The sequence below is a fragment of the Ambystoma mexicanum genome, chromosome 10, assembly GCF_040938575.1.
Source record: "Ambystoma mexicanum isolate Mex_15411 chromosome 10, UKY_AmexF1_1, whole genome shotgun sequence".
Lineage (NCBI taxonomy): Eukaryota > Metazoa > Chordata > Amphibia > Caudata > Ambystomatidae > Ambystoma > Ambystoma mexicanum.
Window position 1 is genome coordinate 650,453,868 of NC_090932.1, and position 17,627 is coordinate 650,471,494.

Below are 17,627 nucleotides of genomic sequence, written 5' to 3' on the forward strand. Positions count from 1 at the left end.
ACAGGGGGTTGCAGGCGTGGGATACAGGTCAGGAAGGCAAAGGCAGACCCAGCCTTCATTCAATGGCTGGTGGATCCCCAGCAGTGCTGCTCTTAAAGCTATATTCCTATGAGTTCCACACCGTTTGAAATTCATAACTACACCACGGAGTCCCTGGCTGTGGGTCCGTGATCCCCCTTTGGTGCCACGTCATTTCTAAACTCCTCCCACATTCTTCTCACCTCTTACTATCATGATGTTTATCAGATTTGGAAAGCAGATCTGAATTTCATTGTATGGGTGGTTATGATATGATTTGGCATTTATAATGCGCCTGTACACAAGTGTTTCTAGGCGCTACAAGGAAAAGGAAGGGTCAGACAGAGGGAAGAATGGACAAATAATCCTACTAGGTCTTATATCATTCAGATCGTGCAAGTGCGACAACAAAAGTGCAAAGGGAAAGGGAGAGGGGGAAGTGCTGGGGAGAGGGTAGGGGAAAGTGCAGTCAGGGCACCTCAGCTCTGAGTGAATACAGCTAGGGCAGTGAGGCCCTGGGTAAGCACATGGAAGGCAGGGGGCAGTAGGAGTTACAGTTACAGCCTAAGTGCCCGGTAGGCCCGGAGGCAGTGCAGGAAGACTGGTCGTAAAGGGGCCTGGTACCTTGGGAGACTCTGAGGCTACTTGGCAACCAGTAAGGACAGGCAGACAGGAAGGTTAGCAAGGAAGAGAGAGAGAGAAGGCAGAGGAAAAAGGAAGGTCTTGAGCAGCTTCCATTACTTGATGTCGTCCGGCTCCAGTTTGAGAGGGACAGGGAGGCCGTTCCAGGGGGATGCACCTGCAGAGGAAAGAGATCTACCCTGCATTCACGGCTTGGGGAAGCGCCTGACCCTCAGAGAGTGTACATTATTCTCTCTCTCTCTCGAGTCATCTCGAATAGGAGGACCTCTCTCTCAGCACTCCATGCAGCAGGTATGGTGTGGTTCAAGTCGAGTGTGGACGTGGCAGCACAGGGCTGTTTGCTGCACCTGCGCACCGCACTTGCCTTCGTGCATATATTCTTTTTCTTCTCTGGACCGTCGGTGACCCACCATAGATAAAGAATGGATGGCACACCTGGAGAAGCCATGCATCGGGAACAGCGCGCAGCTCTTGCGGTGTAACCCAGCCACACTATGAGCACAGACTCACCACAGCAGGTGCAGCACCATGCACGCAGGGGCACCGGTAGACAACTCAGAATATGATACCTTATGCGGATCGCCTGCGGAACGACAATGCAGCATTAGTAGTACCCCACTTCAAGGCCGGCCGGAAGGACTTGTGTGCTTTATTTCCGCTGCTCGAGGCAATGATCCACTTTTTGTGCACATTATTCATTCTTGCCAACCGCGAAAGCACAACACACGAGTACACCGATGTTGTGATTTCTTGTGTGAACGCAGCTACGGGGAAACCTGTGGAAAGCCATTCCAGAAAGGATCCACCCGAAAAACTCAAAAAGATCCTCCCCTGCTAGACCATCTGTGGTGTACGTTGAAAAATGTTTTACACACCTGATATAGCCTGTCCGTGTTTATAATTATAAGAAGTGCAATTCCAGGACAGCTCAGGGCCTTTCAACCTTTTCAAATGAAAGGGGCCTCGAGCCTCAGGGGGGCTCCAGCAACTGCCCCTTGTTGCCAGTCAGCAGCCTCGTAACACAGCAACATATTAATGTTTCAATTTTCATTCTGGGCCTTAAAATATACGCTTTGCAGTGCTCGCATTACAAGCTATGTTTTCTCTTCCCACGGGATACACAGATGCATTATCACCTCATTGCCTTCTAACACTGGTTCCTCCAAATCAGCCCCTTGCTGACAAAGAAGGGTTGAGAGCTCTTTAGTGGGCATTTAGTGTTTAGGCTCGCTGCTGGCTGTCTCGTGATTATCAGCGGTTATTGAACTTATCTTTGTCGCTATTTTGACGTATGCACCCCACGGGAGCCTCAGACCGTTTTTGCTCTCAGCGGGGTGTCCTCCAACCATCATGTTGAAATGGGCCCCCACAAATCTTCAGTTACGCGTGAGTGGGGGAATTAGAGAAAGAAGCAAATATCTACTGTGGAGAATGTTAATAGATTGTCCCAGGCCAGATTAAAAAAAGATGTAAACAAATGACAGGCGGAAAGAAAGGAAAGAAAAGGAAAGCAACGGAGGAAGGAAGGGAAAGAGGGAAGGAGTGAGAGAGGGAAAAGGGAAGGGAGGAGGTGATGGGATATATGTTACTAAACCATTAAACAGTATAAGGAAACTACTAATACTGTGCTAAAAAAATAATAGTTTCAGAAAGGACAACCGCCTTGCCAGGATTTGTTTGGAGTTTGGTCTCCACGAAAGGCCTCCTCCTTCTTCAGATAAAAGCAAGTGGACAGTGTCCATAAAGGAAAGCCTTTGCACAAAAGCTTCAATAGAACTGAAATGCAAGTTTGATTTAATGTCTTTCATTTTGCAGGCCCCCCATCACACAGACCAGAAGGAAGAAATGGTGGAAAAGGTATGTGTACATTAAACAGCATATTTACTAAACAATGTCAGAGAAACTAGATCTAAAAACTGAAAGGTATCACAATTCCATGCCAAGTAGGGACGAGCACCAGGCTAGCTCCAGACAAAGCACAGTTTTTCCAAAGGAAGCAAACACTCAGTAAGCAACCATGAAAATTTTAAGCCTTTTTCAGGCTAAATCATATTTTGTTTTTTTGAACTTTCAGGATGACATAGGTGCCTTCTTCAGGACGTTCTCATAGAACTGACGCAACCGAAGCAGTTGCCCCTTTAGAAGGCCACATGCAATTCATGATGAAGTGATGCTCATGCAGCACAAAGCATAGGTTCCCTTCGAGACAAGGAAGTGGACGATGCAGAGAAAGATCCAGAACAAGCTCTGAACTATTACCCAGAGGGCAGCCTAAGAAACATAAAAAGGCTAGGAAGGGCAAAGAGTTACCCTCTAGAGCAGGGGTCAGCCACCTTTGGGTCGCCAGTTGTTTTGGATTACAGCTCTCATCAGTAAGCAAAATATTCTGGAATGTGGAATCACTTCAGTAGTTAAGACATGGGCATAAGATTCTTTCAATCCAAAAGCTGTACATTGACTTGTTTTAATAGCAGGAATACAACTGCTTGTTTCAGGATTCCAGGCAATGTGGCTGTTATTAAACAAGAAATACTAATGAACTTTAAATTTAGTGCTAGTGCCTTTGTAGTACTCATACGACCTCATCATAAGGAAGGCGGTGGAGAATATTTTTTTATAATGCAGTAATCACTCTGTTACCACAGCATTAGCGTTGCATTACCGCACCGTTGTATTACAATTTTGGTGGTGAGGCAGAGGAAAATTCTCCAGCAGAATGCTGGAGCCAATTCGGTTGCATTACCGCAAAGAATCAGCAAAATCGGTGGAATTACCATCAGCTGTAATTCTGGTAAATCACCATAGAGTCCTATGGACTTGCTAAATGGCGACTAAAACCACCATACCATGACTTGTAAATCTGTCGCTAATCCCACCAGACCAAGTGGTGGTAACAGTAACTCCATTTAGCAGTATTCTGGTGTATATACCGCCATAATAATGCTAAACTTGTAAGGAGGCCCATATCCTTTCATTAACTTACCTGGAAAATAAGTGATCCCAAGGGTTGACATTCTTTAATCAGTGGCCGTCTATGCTTGCGACTACATTCTTGAAAAGAAGATGCAATAGGTTTGTTTGTGAACAAAGTGTAGTTAGAATATGTATCTAAGTCAAGTGTTGGCAAAACTAAAGAGTCACACAAACAATGAAATACTGCAATACCTTTAGTTCTTTGGAGCTCCTGTTGAACTTAAGCTGTTTTCATTGATTATTAGCAGACCAAGTTGTAATTAAATAGTAAGAAAAGTAGTAGAAGTTCGAACAATAACCTAAAAAGATAGTTTATCATGCGGATGCCCCCATCTTTTTTATGGTATTGATATTTGATTGGGATTATTAATTTTCCACTCAAAAACTTCAATATTTTTGAAACCATGCTTTTCTTTTCTGCTTTCTAGGATGCTGGCATGTTGCCGCTGCTGCATGCCTTGCAAAAAAAGGCAGTAATTTATGGTGGGAGTCTGCAGGTTTGTGTCTTCTTCGATTTTCACTCTAGGATTTGTTGTCATCACTTACCATACTCCTGTCAGAATACTGCACGCTACCATACCCCATTCCTCGCAGTTTGACTCTGCCAGGGGATGAGCCAAGGAAAGTTTAAGGATTGTATCATAGCTTTGGTTCAGTAGGTAAATCTCTACAAAGAACACAGAGCTGGGAGACTTCTCCTAACACCCAAGAACCTGAACTTACCATGAAGTTCTACTCCCATGATCTTAAACATTTTCTTCTCAAGCCCATTCTCTCATGCAAATGTCACCCTCATCCTCATGTCCAAAGAACTCATGTCCAGCCCACTTCTGATTGAGCCATCCCCTCTCTGACCGCTCCCTCATCCATAAAACCATTCTCACCTTCCCATTCCAAGCATCCACCTCACCCATTACAAGTTGGGAATTCTCACCCAACACCACCCAGCACTACATAAAGGATTATAACAAATCTACCATTGCCTTCTCTCCTCTTGCAGAAAAGCCTCGTTGTGAGTTCCTCCATGTCACTCTACTCAGACAACATTGCCCAATATACCTAGACAAAATCCAAAAGATAGGAGGCAGCACCCACAAGCAATTATTTAATCAATTTAAGTCTCTTTTTTTCCAGCAGTGAGGCATAACGTAAAATACCTAAGAATCATTTTCACCAGTAGCACACCAGGCCCAAAGCCTTAGCCTACCACCCAATTTCACCACATAAATCCTGCATGAGAATTCACTGCTGCAGATGTGGAGAATATTGCTGCCTAGATTCACTATAGATGGAGGAAAGTCCTCCATTTACCCAATTCACTGCTTTCCTGCAATCAAATTTCCCATGCGCACGTGCACCATACTTATTGTCTCGCTCAATCATAATCCTTACAAACTCTTAGACACATTTTTTTCTCATCTGTTCCTTACAATCATGCTGCTGTATACCTGAGACTCTACAGAGCCAAGATTATTATAATGTAATATTCTTCCTCTACCATTCCCACATCTCTCTGTTGCTCTTTTCGCTTTACTCCTAAATGCTCTTGAAACGTAGACATCCATCGTAAGAAGCACGATGATAACTTCAACCTTTAGAGCTTGTGTTGCTATTCACTATTAACTTAATATGTGCAGGAACAATGCCGCTATTTCATTCAAGGACACACTCATCAGTATGCTTTTCCTTAGTCGACTTGCCTACTGTTTCTAAAGCTACTCATGCCAGTTCCTTAACTTTGATACCCACACCTTGTTTAAACTATCATGCTGAACTCCCCACACCTCTGTTCCACCACCAAACATGCTGCTGGTCTTCCATCCCAAACCTTTCCACCTCCTACCTTAAGCAATCAGTCTGCCTCTCGGGATCGTATCTATATTCATGAATATTGATTTGCTCTTCCTATCTATGAGTGGGAACACGAAACACCTCTTTAAAACAGCCATGTTTTGAAAGAGTTATAAATAACATTCAACATTTCCAGCTTTCTTTTAAGTTTGTATGTGTAACCGCCATAAAAATACATATTTGCATAGTTTTTACTGATAGAGCATTGCCTATACCGAAGGATGAAAATAATTAGATGCAGTTTCTCATTAAAGCATTTCTATTCTAAAGGGTAAACACAAAAATGCAAATCCAATCTAAAGGTCGTGCATTATTTTTCTAGGAACATCCCCAGCAGAGCCAATAGCACAAATATTCCACATCTAACCTTCCATTTTATTTCAACAGCCGAGAGATATGTTTAGGATTTCCTTTCAGGCCCCCAGTCACGATTTTCGACAAAAAATGATTAAGAGCTAAACGGGGCCTCATTACGAGTTGGGCGGTGCAAGATAAATGTGGCGTGTTACCGTATACTACTGCATTCCTGCATCGCCCAACTATGAGTTTGGTGGAAAGTCAGAGTATTCACCTCCAGCCATGAGCTGGAGGTAAATCTGCCAACTTTCTGCCCATTTACAGTGGAATTACCGCAGTGGAATTTGCGCCACCGTAATTCGGCTGACAAAGCCCCTTTGAGTCCTGTTGACTCTGAACAAATGGGGTGTTACTCCGCCACCTGCAGTAATTTAGCCGGACCAAGTGGCTATATTGGAAATACAATTTGGCAGTAACTGGTCGGATTTACTGCTCAGATACCACCAACTTCGTAATGATAGATTTGTCTTTAAAAGAGTATTTCTTACTTTTCTATGGCTATCAAGGCCTATGCTATTTTTTATAAACTGCATGCCATTTTGTATCTTAGTTGTATCAGAACACTTATTTCTGTTCTCTCTTGTTTCCTTTTCTTACAGCGACTGGAGCAATTATCCATCACACGAAGACACGTCTCCAGCATGCCCCAACGACTCTTTTTTGCAATTTTGATTTTTGATTTAATGTTGAATGATAGTTTATTAGGGTTTATCTAATGTTTAGGAGAGACACAATGGGGGTGGAAATGAATTGGAATGTTTTAAACTAGAACCTTGTGAGAGTTATTTTCATATTTCCTCAAAATTCAGTCTTTTGTAGATATTTAATTATTTATTAACATTTATATAGCGCACAGCAGCCCTCAGGAATTGTGGCGCTGTTACATTAGACATATCTGGTTAAAGAAAGCATAAAAGTCAAGCGGATAATGCAGTGGCAAACTTAAATACAGATGTCTGAATGGTTACCCATACTTAGTTACAGTCAAAAGCAGGGAGAGAGGGAAGGGAGGAGTATCAGTTGAAAAGTGTGGTTTTTAGACTTTTGCGGAAGGATGTGAGGGGGGGTTTCCACTCAGAGGGCGTTGGGCAGGGCGTTCCATAGTTTGTGGGCTAGGTAGGGGAAGCCTATGCCTTCTGCTTTGGCTCTTTTGATGGGTGGAATGCACAGTTGGTAAGCGTGGTGTGCTCTTTTTGGGCGCGTGGAGGTGTCCCTGATGATGGTTTCTGATAGGTATGAGGGGGCAGAAAGGTTAAGGCATTTATGGGTTAAGGTAAGAGTCTTAAATGTAATTCTATCCTTGATTGGGAGCCAAAGGGCATCTCGTCTGGCTTGTGTGATGTGGTTTCTTTTATGGATGCTGAGTGCTGCTCTGAGTGCGTTGTTGTGGACTACTTGGAGTTGGTTTAGATTTTTTGCTGAGGTGCCTGCAAGAAGCACATTGCAGTAATCTAATTTGGCGCCAATGGTGGCTCAGGCGATAGAGAGGCAGTTCTGGTTGGAAAGGAGTGGTTTAATGGCGCTAATTAGTTTGGTGGTGAGGGCAGAGGCGCAGGCAATGGCACTAACCTGTTTGTTCATGGATAGGGTGGAGTTAAGATGGACTCCAAGGGTCTTAACTGAGTTGGAAATGGATATGGTGGTGTTGTCAATGCCCAAGTTGTTGTATCTTTGGTTTAATTTGTCGAGTAATTCTTTGGGACCTAGGAGGATGATCTCTGTTTTTTTCTCTGTTGAGGCATAGTCCGTTGGATACACATATACAATAAAAAGATTGAGAGGAATAGTTTAACAGCCTCGAGGTTCGTCCCCCCTAGACAACCAGCGGAAGCTGCTAGACTTGGGAAACTCGTGGCCTATATACTGAACCTTGAAGGGCAAATGAAGAACACCACTGGGTTGAAACCCACTCAGACATTAACCAATAACTTTTGATTATTGACTCCATTAGAAAATTGACTTTATTACGACTATATCAGTTCATAAAAATTAAAAAAAACTATTAAATGATCATCATTAAAAAGACCACAACTTTGCAGACTACTAACAGCCTACAATTTACATTACAGTAAAACACGCTAAGTGAAAACAGTGCTTTCTTACAAACCACACGCCAATCATTCGCTGCCTGACTCATACACAAATCGCCATTCACTGGAATAAGTACAACTGTCGAATATACCAATATTAAGAACTCTCAGAATTCCGAGATTCTCTTTCACAACCCTCTATGTCCTGGTTAGGTAAATCCTGGCTGCTCAAGGTTCTTTTAAATTAATAATTTACTCGTCATAGTTGCCTTAATAGATGACAACAGCTTAGCCCAACATGTTTTGTTCTACAAAAAACAATTGCAGGAATATAAGAACTTCTTCAGGGGAAAGAAACGCATTTCGACATGCACATTTTTCTTTCTCTTTCATTCGTCGTGGTGATGATGTTCTTCTAAGTCCCTACAAGGAACAGCATAAAAAAAAGCCATGATTACTGCTGTTACCAAATCTCTCACTATAGTCAGTTGGATGCCATCCAGGCTTGGATGGAGGAGTACATTTGGATAAAAGAATCGTGGTCATAGGAGCCAGTGAGGGGAAGGAGGACTTGCGTATCATCGGCATAGTTGGTGTAGGCTATGCCGAGGGAGTCAAGTTTGTCGAAAAGGGGCTTGGTGAATAGATTGTATAGGGTGGGCGCAGTGCAGGAGCCTTGGGGAACACCACAGTGGATGGTAAGTAGTTTGTGATCCACGAGGTCAAATGCGGCAGATAGGTCAAGTAGGAGTAAGAGGACTGGTTTGCCATTGTCCATTATCTTGGTTATTTGTTTTTTTAAATCCAGGAGGGCGGTTTCTGTGCCATGGCCTTTGCGGAATCCAGATTGTCTTTTGCCTAGGATGGAATTGGATTCCAGGTAGTGCTGGATCTGGTTGTGGGCAGCTTTGTCTAAGATCTTAGGCAGAAATGGGACGGTGGTAATGGGGCGGTAGTTGTTGAGGGAGGAAGGTCAAAGGAGGGTTTCTTGAGAAGGGGGCAGACCCACACTTCTTTGAGGCAGGACGGGACGATACCCGAGGTGAATGATGTGTTGATGAATGCTGTGATGAGAGGGGCAAGGACTTCAGTGCTGTCTTTAATGATGTTGGGTGGACAAATGTCACCTTTGCAGGTGGAGGGTTTGAGGTGTAGGAGGAGGCTAGTGACTTCAGTAATAGAGATGTCCCTTAAGGCAAAGAGGGCAGGAGGAGGCTTCTGTACGGGGCAGTGAATGTAGCGGGAGGCTGACCTAGGTAAAGCATTGCGCCGAGCTTGTATTTTGTTTTGGAGGAGGGAGATTTTGTTTAGAAGTTCTGGCTGAATACTGGTGCACCAGGCTTGATCTTTGATAATTTCATCGGTACTGGTGGGTGGGGTGGTGAGATCTTTGAAGATGGAGAACAACTCTTTGGACTTGGAATTGGCTTTAGAGATGCAGGTGTTGATGTTGTTGGATTTAGCATGGAGGATGGCTTTTTTATATTGCCTGGAGATTCTTTTGAATTCTTTATTGGTGGAATCACAGGAGTTGGACTGCCAGTTGGTTAGGGCCATGCGTTTTTTGAGTGGAGCGCTAGTAAGTCCTCCATAAACCATGAATTAGTGTTCATTGATTTCTTTTCTTTTTTAGCTTCCAACAGAGCTATGGAGTTTATGGCATTAGTGAGAATCCGCGAGTAGATGTCAGCAAGGGTGTTGGGGTCAGTGGCGAAAGGGGGTTTGAGTTCCATGACATCTAGGTAGGGGAGGAGGTTGTCAGCAGTGAGTTTTCTGGAGCTTCTGGCCAGAGTTGTGGGAAAAGAGGTTTGGTGGTAGGCTTTGTGGGTATGGAGAATTGGATGCAGTTGTGGTCCGTCCAGGGGTATGCCAAGTTGGAGGTTGTGGTGGAGGAGCAGTTGTGATCTGCAACCCAATCAAGGGTTCTCTGGCGATGGCTGAAGCTGCTTTGTCTTTGGGGTCGGAGAGACCGAGGTTAAGGTTGCTGAGCAAGATTGTTTTTGTAGAGTTTTTTAGATTCTTGCTTAGGACGTGGAGGAGGTGCCCATGGAAGTCGGGGGCTGTGCTGGGTGGCCTGTAGATGACGTGTATGTTTATGGAGCAGTTGGCAGATAGGGATAACTTAGCTGAGAGGAGGTCAGAGTTGCCTTCCCAAGTGTGTCGGCAGAGTCTGACTGAGAGCAAATTTTTGGTATGAGTGCAACACCTCCACCTTTGGAGAGCTTTCTGTCTTGGCGGAGGATGGAATAGCCCTGTGGGAGAGCGAGCGAGATGGCCAGGCCTGAGGCCTCGTTAAGCCACGTTTCTGTGATAGCAAGTAGGTCTAGGCCCTGAGTGGAAATGAGATCGTTGATCTCGAGAGCGTGAGCTTGGAGAGATCTAGCATTGATGAGGGTGCATTTAAGGGCGTGGGTGGGTTTGGTCTTTCTGGGGGGGTAGAGAGTGGGAGTTATTGGGGATAGTGGAGGGAGTGGCTGAGAATGTGGTAATGCCAGAGCTAACTGGAGCTAACTTACATGATTTGTGTTTGGCTGAGTGATGTGTGGGTGTGTGAGTAATTTTGGTGTGGAAGCCTAACTTAAGGTTTCTTCTTGCCAATTGGATGGGGAGGCTAGTGTAGGACACAAGCTTGGTGCGTGCTCTGAGCCTTGTGTTTCTAGTTACAGCATGTGTAGTGAGTAAAGGGGGGAGGAGGTGGCACTTGTGGTGGGGGTGTACATGGTAGTGGAGTTGGCTGGCCAAGTGAGCTTGTGTGGAAACAGTGAGGAGGATGTGGTCAGAGTAGTTGGGTCAGAGTACATGAGAGAGATTAGGGTGAAGGCTAATGCAATGAGTGATGGAGGTGAAAGTGCAATGGGAGGTGTGTATTGAAGGGTATACATGAGTGGAGACCAATGTGGTGAGGGTTGATATATTGGTTTGCGAGGTGTATGCTGCCGTGCTGTCAATTTGGTACATTGCAGACTTCAAGAGACAGGTGGGTAGGATGCGGCATGCCATGTTCGGGGCACAGGTGTGATGGAGGATATTATGGATGCGCTAATCAGTTTAAACGGGCTAGATGCAACATGCAGTGATGCGGGCACAATGGGCAAAAAGCGACCATCAGTTCAAACAGGCATCAGGGGCTAAATGTAGCATACGGGTACAATGGGATTAAATGCAGTTTAAACAGACATCAGGGGTTAAATGCAACATACAATTATGCGGGCACAATGGGCAGAAAGCGACATTCAGTTCAAACAGGCATCAGGGGCTAATGCAGCATACGGGTACAATGCGATGAAATGCAATTTAAACAGGTATCAGGGGCTAGATGCAACATGCAGTGATGCGGACACAATGGGAAAAAAGCGACAATCAGTTCAAACAGGCATCAGGGGCTAAATGCAGCATATGGGTACAATGGGATGAGATGCAATTTAAATAGGCATCAGGGGCTAGATGCAACATGCAGTGATGCAGCACAGAGGGCCACAACTGAGGAGGTCACCGGTCTTAGCACCATGGCTATGAACAATATTAATGGGGTTGGATGTAGTGATTAGAGATGGGAGCACAGTGGGCTACAGTGCAGAGGTTCTGGCACAGTGAACTGTATTCATTAATCCATTTGCATGCACTGTGGACAAGATGCAGTTTTCAATTGTCAGGCAGATTATGAGCGGGTTTCAGTGATCAGTTGAAAAGCATAGTAGACAGAATGCAGTTTTCAGGTCGTCGGCACAGAGGGCAGAGGTAGTGTGATCAATAGGACTGGTAGAGTGTGCTGGAGTGATCCAGTTGTGCTGGGTGCAGCATTCACAACGGCAATCAGTGGTCAAGGCAAAAGTGCCACAGTACAGTAGTGCAGAGTTCCGGGCCTTGGCCTTTGGCAACTCGGGACAGGCTCACGGACAGTTGCCTTTGGAATTAGGCCTTAGGAGGCGGGCCAGTGTCTCGCCTGCCGGCGAATGAAGATGCAGTAAATGGATGGCTCCAGCCAATCCACACACAGCCTAGCAAGGCCGCCTGGTTGTGGGGGTCGGGGTCGCTGGAGGTTTACTCAGTGGCCATGTTTGCATGGATGGAACCCTCATGGTTTCTCTGTGCAAGTGTAGCGCCAGATATCAGGCAATGGGTGCAGTTGATGTGGAAATAGCAGCTGATCGTGTAGGGATGATTACCGGAGTGTGCTTATTCAATAGCACTCACTCCAAGGTATATTTGCGATGCATGCAGCAATCTCACTTGCTGCTCCAGAATAAAGCCCACAGGCTTACCATGTCTGGGGTTGGCCCCTGGGTGGTTCCAGCCACCTCTGCTGCAGCGGATGGCAAGCTCCTGCTTCTGCTGCTGGGTCGGGTGATGAGAAATGAGGCTCAGGGACAGGTGACTTTGGAATTGGGCCTTAGGGGGCGAGTCAGCGTCTCGCCTGCCTGCGAATGAAGATGCATTAAATGGATGGCTCCAGTCAATCCACACAGCCTAGCAAGGCTGCCTGGTTGTGGGGGTGTTATTTACAAATCTAAGATTTTCTGAGTAAACATGTGGTTTCCAACTCCCCATTCATATTAGATATGATTTTTGGCACACGCATCACTGATTGTGGCATAATCTCTAATTATGAATGCAGGCAGGAAAGTACATTTTTGGGTTTATGCGTGGAAGTAATACACTGAGCAGGGATTTTACCTGCTTCAGATAAAGATACAGCCGCATGAGAAGTTTGATTTATATGTGTTAAAATATGTTTTGGGGGGATTGTATATCACACCATAAGTTTTCTTTCAGTATTTCTATACCCCTTGTTGGCATGATGCCTTTCAATATTGCCCATGAGGCCCGAATCTGGCAGCAGAACTTAAGCACATGCTCTTAAGTCTGGTAAATCGTAGGTGTATTCTCAATATGTACTGGGCCTTACTTTATTTATCTTCATCTCTTATTTCTGCTGACGGAGATATGGTTCAAGTAAAAGTGAAAGGGGGAAGTAAGATCTTTAACTACCTCAGAGTAGTTCCCTCTTTGTCATGTCTTCAAATTCTGTAAATGAAGAATGATTATTTACCTAAACAAGGTATTTTTGCTAAATCACACAACTAACCTTGCATTTGATTTATCATCTTCTAGATACTTCTTCCGCCATTTGGTTTCAAGGGTTTTAAGGCTGGCCTTTAGTTTTTGAAGTGTCTGAGAACCACAAGGGGTCAATTATTTGGTTTTTTCAAATTTTTTTCCAGTGGTCAGAAATTGATAAGCACGCTTCAGGTGTTATCGTAGATAGTTGTTAATTCTTTACTGCTTCTGGAGCTGCATGAGCAGTCCAATAAAATGGGTAGGAGAGGTTGTAGATATGTTTTTAGATAATTGAAAAGGGTATGACCCAGAAAACCCTGCATTGCGGGCACAAATAAATAGAGCAGGAAGCGAGCAATCATGCCCAGAGAATATCTTGAGTATGCGTGGGGCCAAGGATGGAATGAGAAAGACTGAAGATTTAAATAGATCTGGGGAGGCACACATTAAATGTAGCAAGCCTTTAACTAAGTGGCTATTAACATCGCCAAGAAGCAGAAGTAAGTCATGGGTGCATCCAAGAGGTGCAATCATAGCTTTCAGTTGTTTAACCTGACCAAGCGATGGATATGGGGGGTGAAAAGCAGATAATTACTATCCTGCAAGCATTGTGGGACAGCTGGATCTTTACTCTGAAAGCCTCAACTCAATTTTCAGGGGTAGAACAAGCAGTGGGTGAGAGGGACCATAGTTGACAAGTAATATAGTTGCAATGCCTCTGTCATGCTGGTGTTCTCCCGGTTGTGTGGTTGGATTGGGAGGGCTCTGCCAAGAGGGATGGACCAGATGTAGCAATTCTCAGCTACAGTTCACTGGATATTGGAGGACTAGAACTTAGAGTGAGAATATTAACCAGAAGATTTCCTCACCTGTCCATCCAAGAGTTCTGATGGTTGCCCTTGAAAGTAGTTTTCCAATCCCTATGTATGATGGGAAAGCCAAGCATCCTGATGCATGCTTGTTTTAGTTAACATTTTGCTCACCTCAATCGGTTTTGGTTCACTCTGCTGTTGGATTTATGTTGGGAACATAACTGGGAACATCCAGGTGGGTGGTGTTGATCTCCGGGATGTGCACTGGTGCCCACCAATGCCTGAAGCTGGACAAGTGATGCAGGGAGTGGTTTGGCATGGCTGCGGATATGTCAATGGGCCTTCTGGCCTCCTGTATTGAGCATGTGACTACCTCTCGGAATTGGTAGGTTCAATCTCACGTGATCGGAAAGAAAGCTTTCAGCAGGAAGACCCTTCTTGATGGAGGATCACAAAGCCCAGTGGACCTATCTGTTATCCTCTGGCAAGTGCCCCAAGACCAGCCGGTGGCCAGCTCCTACCATCAGCAAGTCAGAGTGAAAAACAGGTGGCTGCAGTGCCACTGGGCCTATATATCATCATAAGATGGCATCGACGCGGCCAGAAGGCCCATTGACATTTCTGCAGCCATACCAAACCACTCCCTGCATCCCTTGTCCGGCTTCAGGCATTGGTGGGCACCAGTGCACATGCTTGGGATCAACACTGAAATAAATCCAGCCGCCAAGGCAAATCTATTCTTTTAGTGAGCGCGGTTAGTTTTGAGGACATCTTTTCTTCATGTCATTTAACCTTTCAGGTGACCGCGAGAAGTCACCAGATCCTCTACTTCTGCAGCCCACTCTTGTCATAATAGTTCCCATTGTATACATGAGTGGTTGTGCAACCCCCAGGGCAGGTTTCTCACCTATAATCCTCCATATTGAGAATCCACCTACGATTTACCAGACTTAAGAGCATGAGCTTCAGTTCTGCCGCCAGTTACAGGCCTCATGGGCAATATTGAAAGGTATCATGCCAATAAGGGGTATAGAAATACTGAAGGAAAACTTATGGTGTAATATGCAATCCCCCCAAAAATATATTTTGACACATATAAATCATACTTCTCATGCAGCTGTATCTTTATCTGAAGCAGGTAAAATCCCCGCTCAGTGTGTTACTTCCACGCATAAACCCAAAAATGTACTTTCCTGCATTCATAATTGGATATTATGCCACAACCAGTGATGCGTGTGCCAAAAATCATATCTGATATGAATGGGGAGTTGGAAACCACATGTTTACTCAGAAAATCTTAGATTTGTAAATAATTACTAATATGATACCTCCTCACCGAGTATTAAAAAGAGCACATTGCCCCCTCCCTGGCGCCCTTTAATTTAGCCGTCCCATCGGAAAATACATCCAGAAGACCACTATTAAATCACAACAGACTTTACTGATGTAATCGAGAGATACTAAAGACCCCGTACATTTGTTCCCAGTTCTGAGCATATAATTGTCAACTCTTCTGTCACACCCTTTTAACATTTCTGGATTTCCTAGTTCCTATAACAAATATACCCTCATCTCTCGAACTTCACCCATGCTTCTTGGCAAAGAAATTGCCTTAGATGTTGAGTCCCCAAAAAATAATTCTTTTAATATTGGCAATAGGGCCCAATTGTAAAACTGGCAATTCCGGTAAAGATATCCCGCTGTTTCACTAACGCTGCTGCATCTTCTATAGGACTTTTTTTAAAAGACAGTGTAGTTGAGAGTTTAACTGAGTCAATTGATTCTTAGATAAATACATTGTAGCAGATCTAAACACAAATATTTATGTGATATTATAATTTTGAGAAGAATTGTTCTACTAACCATGCTTATGAGGCGTGATCAGCAACATTAATATTGCTGGTATCCATACTCAGTTGAATACCTAAATAAGACGTCTTAGGGACTACAGCTTTTAAAAGCCAGCAACATCTAATACCAGTTGTGTGTTTTATTTATATTTATATGTATAACCACAAGCTGAACCAGCAAAAAAAATCTAATTTAGGATGTTATAGCCAGTTCAAACACAGTACCCGGTAACTTCTTTTCAAAAGGTGCGTTATGTATCAGTTATATCAGCAATGATCTGCTTTAAAAACCATAAAATGATAGGACAAATGAGACATGCCCATAAAGAAAACGTGTTTCAAACTGCTGCTTGTTCCATCCAGTTCAGGACTTCGTCAGGCTGATTGATCAAGCAAACAACTCAGCTCTATGATATAATTTCAGAAACTGAGTCTCTGCATCAAGTCATATGATTTATTGGCCCAATGACCATATACTCACTTAAACATAGGATACCAAGCAAATCAAAGCACCATAATAGAATTAAGTAAAAAGTATGAACAATCAATTACTTTGCCTAACTCATTGTAGCTTCTACTAACTAAAAACTCTGAGTTCATAAATGTAACTCGATGCAAGAGAACCAGTTTCCCAAAAACCATATCTTATTAAAATTTATCGAGTAAGGGGCGATGTTGCGCTGGAAGCGGAATGCAGCTCCCGGCGTGAGCTCCGTAGGCGTGTTGGGGACTGGGGCACATAAATCGCATGATTCTTCCCGGTTCAAGCAGCAAATTCATAAGAAAGTGTGGGAAGGTCTGGACCATATGCAGCCCGAATATCAACTGATATAACGCAAGTTATCCAGAGTTCGAGCCATTTTTCTGCACTCCATGCCTGAGGCCCTGCGCACAACGCTGTGTGCACCACTGACTTGCCCGCCACCTGGGAGATGGCTGGAGCGTGAAGCGGACTGCCCCGGCTCCCTTAGCGGCACAAAGCCCATATGGATCTCTGGTTTGGGGCTCTATCATCGCTGTGGGCACCCTTTCGGTGCTCCAACACTGCAGAGATTGGGGGATCAGTGCTCCTCCCCCCCGGCGTCCTATGCGCTCTGGAGCCAGGCGTGGATACCTGAACGGCCTGTGCTGGGCTCGTGGAGGAAGTTATTGCGACCATCTGCTGGCCCCATTCCTGCACTGGGACTTCAGGCTCAAGGAGCGACCTGCCACATCCAGCAGAGCCCAGACCTGGTGGACCCCCCAAGCTCCTAGCGGCCGGCGGGGAGTGGAGGCCCAGGCACCATAATCACACGCTGAGACAGCCTGGGCTGCCGGCCCCGTGCATGTTACGGCGAGGGGATGCAGCCACTGCCCCACGGACGAGCTTGGGATGCTGGGCTCATAAACCCCCTGGGGCACGGAATCCTATGCAGAAAACAAGTAAGTGCTGGTGCGATACCCCCTAACAGACAGCAAGATGTCACACGAGCCAAGGATGGAACTTCCAGGCCCTGCCTCAGAACCTTTCCGGGGGCACATCGCATGGTGATTGGCCCACTCCCCCCCTCACGAGTGCCCAAAGATGGAAAGTAGCATATACTGTATTTGTGGCACCGGAAGGAGTCGCAGGCCTGCAATGAGACTAATCACAGTGAGAGGTGCGGCATACTGGGCACTCCTGTGCCACCATTTGGCCACATATACTATACAAGGAACATAGATCCACTAACCTCCTGAGAACTGGCCTTCATTTGTGAGGGGACATCTCGGGACCGCCGGGTGCCCGTATCTGCCGTGGCAGCTTTGTTTGAGGTCCTAACACACCGATGACAACGGTAACAAAGTGTTGTTTGACCTTTTTAGTCACATTCTTGCAGCAGGGCATTGAAGTTTTCCAATCTCAACAGCTAACCATCTGTAGACCCGTGGGGAGGGGCGTCCAGCCTGCGCCATCTTGCAAATTGGACACATAACTCAGGCACCTAAAAAGCATAGATTGGTGGGCAACTCTCCTTGGTGACACAACTTCCTGTCCCCCTATAACACAGAAACAC

At 45.1% G+C, this 17,627-nt stretch overlaps 1 long non-coding RNA gene across 1 annotated transcript in view; it reads left to right on the plus strand.

The window, feature by feature from the left end:
• Positions 1–6,590, plus strand: part of LOC138493208 (uncharacterized) — a 160,999-nt gene extending 154,409 nt beyond the window's left edge. Inside the window, exons 2-4 of the long non-coding RNA XR_011276310.1 lie at positions 2,476–2,517; positions 4,062–4,130; positions 6,441–6,590. This is a non-coding gene — a long non-coding RNA (uncharacterized lncRNA). The remainder of the gene's footprint in view (positions 1–2,475; positions 2,518–4,061; positions 4,131–6,440) is intronic.
• Positions 6,591–17,627: the final 11,037 nt, after the last annotated feature.